Consider the following 6,894-nt stretch of genomic DNA (forward strand, 5'->3'; position numbering starts at 1 on the left):
TTCCAAAAGCTATGAAACTAATCTGAATTTTGTGAAATAATTGTATGCCAGAATAAATATATGGAGAGCCAGCTATTTTATTCAATGAGGCAACTGTTGCTAAAGTCTTGCTGCCAGTGTATTAAACATTCAGTGCCTTCTCCTGCTTTGTTTCGCTGTATCAACAATATAATCTCCCATTCCCTATTCATACAACAGTTTAGCAAGAGTAAGAGAATTTGATTGACATCTAATGCAAACAGAACTGTATCAAATAGAATTCTTGGCCACTTCTGCAAAAGTACTCAAAAGTTTCTGTAATATAAAGCTTGAAAATATTTATAAGCAAATGTTTTATCTATAGAAGAAAATACTAGCACTAATATTTCACATTGAAAAAGTGAATATTTCAAACATAAACTTATTAATTGACTCCTTCTTTTGAACAGACGGATTAGGACATTTTTTAAACAGATAAAGGAAGTTTCAAGATACTTTGCAAGCAAAATTATACAAAATAACCACATACCCTTATGCCATTTGGCATTCAACATATATAAATAAGCACTGTCAGCCCTTAGCTCGGGAAATGATGGTATTGTGTCCAATTACATGTTCAGGGCAAATGTATATGCAGTACTTTTTTGGGAATAAATATGTTGGACCTGATTATTACTGCTGAATTTGATAGGATTAACATAATTTTTCCTGTTCATTGTACCTTATTTCTTTATGATTTTGAAAATCAAATTAAGCTACGTGGCATTTTCTTTTCATGTCTCATTCTTTTCCCCTCCTCTTTTCTTTGCCCCCCTTTTTTTTTTTTTCAAGCATTTGGTGAAAAGGACTGAGCAATGCTGGCAGGGCAGCACTGTATCCTACTCCCATTGCCTCTTTAAAAATAGTTCCTCTTTTCTTTTTCCCCATGGCAAAGCAGTAATTTATATCACTGCAGTCATAGCACTGATGTTTTCCCCTTCCAAATAACTCCAGCTTAAAAATGCTTTCAGATAAGACTGTGGCCAAAGAGAATATTTGGCAGAATATTTTCATAAAAGAAGTTTTCATGGGGAATATGTTACTGAGCTTCAAAGCACCCAGTGCAGATATTGTTTTGGAGACACATAAAACATTCTCAGAACCTGTCTGTTATGTGCTTTTCAAGCACAGGTTTCATTACTGGAATATTGTGTTACTTCAAAAATGCCCATCTCTGGGAATAGAGATAAAACCCTCTGTAACTGCTGAAATTATGAAAAAATATACCACTTTTCCCAGTTCTTCCAGTATCAGCAGAGCCTCAGAGTACCCCACATGTCTCTCTGCAGCTTGTCCTGTTGGTAAATCTTTCTTAGTCCTATGCAGGACACTGGTATCCATGGGCGATTTTACCTATTCAACCAAATGCTTCATTCAGAGAGTAAAATGATATTGTCAGGAGTTTTTTGAGAGCAAAGGAACAAATGTTCCTTGGTGCAAGAAGGTGGGGAATTTGGGAAGAAGGTCACGCATCTAAGCTTCATGAGCACTTTTGACATGTAGAAGATAGAAATTCTAACCAGTTTTCACCAGAAACACATTCTGTTTCTACTTTAGAAAATAATTTGGAGCAGCAGTAAACACTGGTTGTGTTTAAGGATGTTGTGTCCATACTCTTCATATTTCAGGGCTTTCTGCTTAGCCCTACTCTTGCCAAGTACTGTGGTCTGCATGCCCATCTGCAGCTAGAATGCTTTGGGTGAGGAACTAAACTCTATTTCCCTAATTTCTTCCAAAAGAGTTCAGTTTGTTATCTTTGAAGCTCCGCCATAGCAATCAGAGTTATTGTAAGATCCTTCCTTAAACTTCACCCTTGATTCAATATCAAACATTAATGTGAGAACGCAGATGACTGTACTGACATCAAATCTCTCCTCTGTATGCAGAGATTTTTGCTGAATATCAAGTGGTGTCAGCTCCATGAGCTGGCTACCTCTGCATTTATGTGAACCAGAAGATACAATAGCAAGACTGAAAGGGCAACAGTGGTAAGAGAGGTTGAATGCTATTACGTTCATATATTGCTCATAGGTGTAGAGGAAGCATACCTTACATATGCAGTAAGTTAAGCCAAGTATTTATTGGTAGTATAATTTAAATCTCAACAATCTAATTCAGTAATCATCAGTAATCTATTCTAATTATTACAAATAATAATAATAATAATAATAATAATAAAGCAGACAAGAACATGGGCATATCATAGAATCATATAGAAAAGCAGAAGTAATATAAATGAAATTGTTAATGCATGCACTTTCTCCTTTAGACCAATGTCAATAACACTGGAGTCAATAACCCAGTGTGATAGAGTAGACCTTTCCATACCAAGAGTTAATTTAAAACAGAGAACAGGCAGCCCTTTATGGGAAAAAGAAAAAGAAAAAGAAAGAAAGGGAAGAAAAAAAAAGTAAGAAAAAAAAAAAAAGTGAGTGTGAAATTATATTTTACTCTCTAAAAGCTACACCTCATCTCAGCTCCTCACTGCATGTTGCAATGGAGTGGACAGCTTTGTAGAAGAGCAATGGAGTGGACAGTTTTGTAGAAGAGCAATGATATTAGAAAAATAGAATTGGTTGCAGAAGTTAAAGAGTATCTTTTCTATCTTTTTGTAGTAAGCTCATAAGAGTGCATGAAGTTTAAGAAAAAATAATATCATAAAAAGTAGAACACTCTACTGTATATCTGTTTTCTTAAGGAGACCTTTGGAAAGGGACCAAACTTATAACAATAAATAGGAATGATAAAATTCCATACACGATTGGGCGACTAAATGTCAATTTGAGATTGGTCTGAATTGTTTAGAGAAACAGAGCTATGTAGGCATGTGGTCAAGTATTAAAGAAGCACAAGCTACCACATTTCTTGCTCAGTAAAATGTCTCATTATAACCTTACATCCAAAAATGTATTCCTATTGGCAGGCGTGCAATACATCAGATTATGTAGCGGCACCTACTGAACAATGCATGAGTTTGTCGTAGGTCCTACTGTATTTCACGTTGTGAGACAGACATAGAAAAGGAAGCACTACAGTTTTGTTGTACTGTGGAGAACACATAGATTTCATCATGACAGACGTAGCTATGAGAAATTCAAAAGGTTGAGAAGGGAAAGCAAACATCTCATGTAAAAGCCTATAAGCCCAAAGGGCAACAACAAAAATAATGGTTCAGTTAGCATTTAGATAGGCTTAGCAGATAATTTTCTTACATTCTAGTATAAGATTGGATGATTTTTTTAATTTTATTTTCTAAATCCTAGTTTTGGACTAAAACAGAAAAGAATAACTTCATTGAAATAAAGAGGGCATTAATGTTAGATATCAAGAAAAGGTTATTCACCGAGAGAGAGAGGTTGGGCACTGGAACAGCCTCCCCAGGGAAATGGTCACAGCACTGAGACTGTCAGAGTTTAAGAAGTGCTTACACAATGCACTCAGACATGTGGTCTGATATATGGTGCTCCAGTGTGGAGCCAGGAGTTGGACTCAATGATCCTTAATGGGTTATTTCCAATGTGGGATAATATAGGATTCTATGAAATCTTGAACAGATGGAAGAAAAGGAAACAACATATTGTTCAAAGCTCCCTACAAAAGCTACAAAAGAAATACTAAGGAAAAGAAGGAAAAGAGACATTAAAGAAAAGTGAAAAAAAAGTGATGAGAAGACAACAGAACTGGTTGGTTCTGGGATAAAAGATAAAGTAAATAGTACTTACTTGAGGAAAATATATTAACATAAACTTGAAGAAAACTGAATCCATAATTCCCCGTGGGGCATCTATTTATGTTGTCATATGTAAGCATTAGCTTAATAGATTAGCAAGATGGCTAACCGAATATGTGTAGTGGATTAATCCTTCAAAAGGACTTAAATGAAAGAATTTGCCAGAGTCAGACACAAATGGTTTTGACTGTATTAGAAGAAAATAAAAAATTCCAAGCATTAGAAATATGAATCTGGAACAACTGAATGAATTTATAACAGATAAAATGTCATCTAAATTTTGGGAATGGTTCCCAACTGTTAAGATCTGACAGATTGTAAAACATCTTCACTGAGGCAGCACTAGAAATGCTATCACTTGAGAAACTTAAAATAGGAGAGGAGTTGCTCTGGAGACCCACAAGGATGGGATAGAAAAATGTCAACATGACCTAAATGGTCTTTTCTATCTAATGCAAGCAGGGATCTATATATTAGGCTTGCCAGCTTCTCAAAAGTGAAGCATGTGCTGAATCAGTCTGAAACTGTACAAAGAGAAGGGATGGAAGAATGGTCAGACCACATTTAAGGTGATATGAGTAGGAATGACAAAATGGGATGGACTCTCTCTGTGAGAGAGCTTCATAAACTGAGATACAAACTATAAGATGAGCAGCTGGTCTGCAAAGTGGTGTAACTGACATCCACTTTCGTTCTGCCTCAGGTACAAGGAGCAATATTAGCAACACTGGCATGGCAATATTCTTGCAGTCACCTTCTACACACTTATATACGTACAGCCTTTTTTCAGCTCCTCCTTAAATTATCATTTGTTTCTGGCTGAAAAGGACTTCTACTTTTGTTTTCCTCCTATGACAGTTTTTACAGAACTTCACAAAGTACAGAGTGATTCCTGATGATCCTACCTATACTTTCATAATTTAAACGCATCTTTCACTGAAAGCAAGGTGGTTGTCAGAGAGTAAAAAGTCACTGAAGTTTAGGTGAGGGTGTGAAAGCTGGCTTGTTTGTACAAAATAAGTTTCTCACTAAATCAACACCAGTATGAAATCAGAGTAAGTGGGAAGCATAGAAGGACCTAGTGAGGATGAAAAATATCACTTCAGTAGATTATTTTCCACTCCCCAAGGGTCTCTGTAAGGAAAAAGAGGGAACAAGAACTTTATTACTAAGTGCCCCAGTCAATTCCCCTGAGACTCTGTGGCTCCTTTCTATTTGTGCTTTGTATCTCCTCCTGGACCTGGGTTACTGCAGTTTGTCTTTCAGGGTATATCATGTTTAGCATATTCTTGGAAGTCTTCTGACAGAAGTTTTCTTTTTGTTCAGCAGAAAAAGCAGTTCCTAGTTTCATAAGCTTTCTCAGAATAGTTGGTCTATCACCTTGTAATCTTCAGACTCAGTTAAGACATCTGAGCTACATAGGAGAATTTAATCTACTGTGTGCTGTTGGAAATCAGAAAGCAATTTCAATAGACACATTTGATCATGTTCAGTGTAAAAAGAAATACCATGTTCAGTGTTTTTCAAACACTACCATTTGTATTTGTTCAGATATGGAAGCAACCTAAAGAGGGGAAAGAACCCACAACTGTGTTTCAATTCAGCTATAAAATTTGTATTGCCTTTGCTGACAAAGAAACAGAAATATGAATTCTGATAATTCTGTAAGTCCTGTTCTTATCTGAATAGACACAAAAACCAAAAAATAAAATGCTAGTTCTGTAAAGAGCTCCTATTTTCTGCAGTACAAACCAAATTCATTGCTCTAAATATTTTACAAGACCTAGCTTTTTCTTTAATTTCTCTTCATCTTTCTCTTGAATTCATTATTTTTCTACTGGGAACAAATGTCAGATTTGTTAGAAGTTATTACTTTCCCCGTGGGTCACCTCTAAGCTTTTTTATCATGTACTTTTACCTTATTCTGACAGAATATGAGGCATTATCAGATTTGCCCTCTGCTTATTGAGTTCTGCCTGATACTATAATTGTACTATACATGAGCTAGTACTTCATGCTTACATTGTGCCTTACATCCAAAGCTCTAATAATAATTCAGAAAGAGGTATAAAATGCTAATGACCTGTATAAAGGATGAAGAAATATGAAATAATGCAGAGAGGGGAAAAGGAAGTAAGTTTTCAATCTGATTTTCTTTTGATTCTTGAGAAAGAAGAGAACATTCCAGTTCAGAGGACAAGAAAATTAAAAATATAATTTCATTTGTTATTTAAAAAAAATTAAAATTTGAAGATTCTTGATGATGATTTTGATTTTCAGATACCTTCAGCTTCTTCATTTATACATATAACTCAGTAAAATTTAACAAAAGAACATCTCTGGGCAAGTGTTATTCTTCATTTTTCAGGGCTGCAAAAACTGAGTATGTCAGAGAATATGCTAAGTCACACATTAAATTTGAATAAAAGGCTGAACAAAGAAGGCAAGACTCCTGCATACAAAAGCCAATCATTTGCCATGTTGCATGCAAGCAGACATGTACAGTGCTTGTTGCAGCCCCAAGAGGTAATTCTAGTTGTAGAGAAAACCAGGAAATTCAGACCTAAATTTCACTACCTACATTCAATTACTTGATATCTGCTTTGAAAAGAGGGCACATACTTTTATTCACAATGAAAAATAATGCAAATATATCTGAGATGTTAATATAATCTCTTAACAGAAGAGATTATGGTAAACAGAAGGCTAATTTTATAAAGTATTACTGATTCGTTACAGACTGTCTATATAATTCTCGAGGTCAAAAAAGTAAAACGATGCATTGATAACAATACATCAACCTGTTTGTCATCACATAGAGACTCAAACCCTAAGGTGTAGTTAATGCTGAAAATACCTTTCCCTGCAAATAACTTTCACTGCAAAACTGTGTATTTTTTAAAAGCCACCAGTTGAGAAGTTACAGCTTTCTCTTCAGACTTACCACACAAGGTTTTATTGAGGTGCTTTTGACAGCATTTCACACCTCATTTGCTGCCAAAGGTATTAGATTTTAGTCAATGGTCAAAGAGTAAATTGACTTTAAAGGGCTCCTTTAAAGCAGTGAGGCATGAGATTAGAACAATTTAGAAATTATCTTGATCTTTACTTCATATTGTGTTTAAAGCAGGGGTGCCAACCTCTTC

The sequence above is a fragment of the Excalfactoria chinensis genome, chromosome 2 (assembly GCF_039878825.1).
Source record: "Excalfactoria chinensis isolate bCotChi1 chromosome 2, bCotChi1.hap2, whole genome shotgun sequence".
In the NCBI taxonomy this organism is placed as follows: domain Eukaryota; kingdom Metazoa; phylum Chordata; class Aves; order Galliformes; family Phasianidae; genus Excalfactoria; species Excalfactoria chinensis.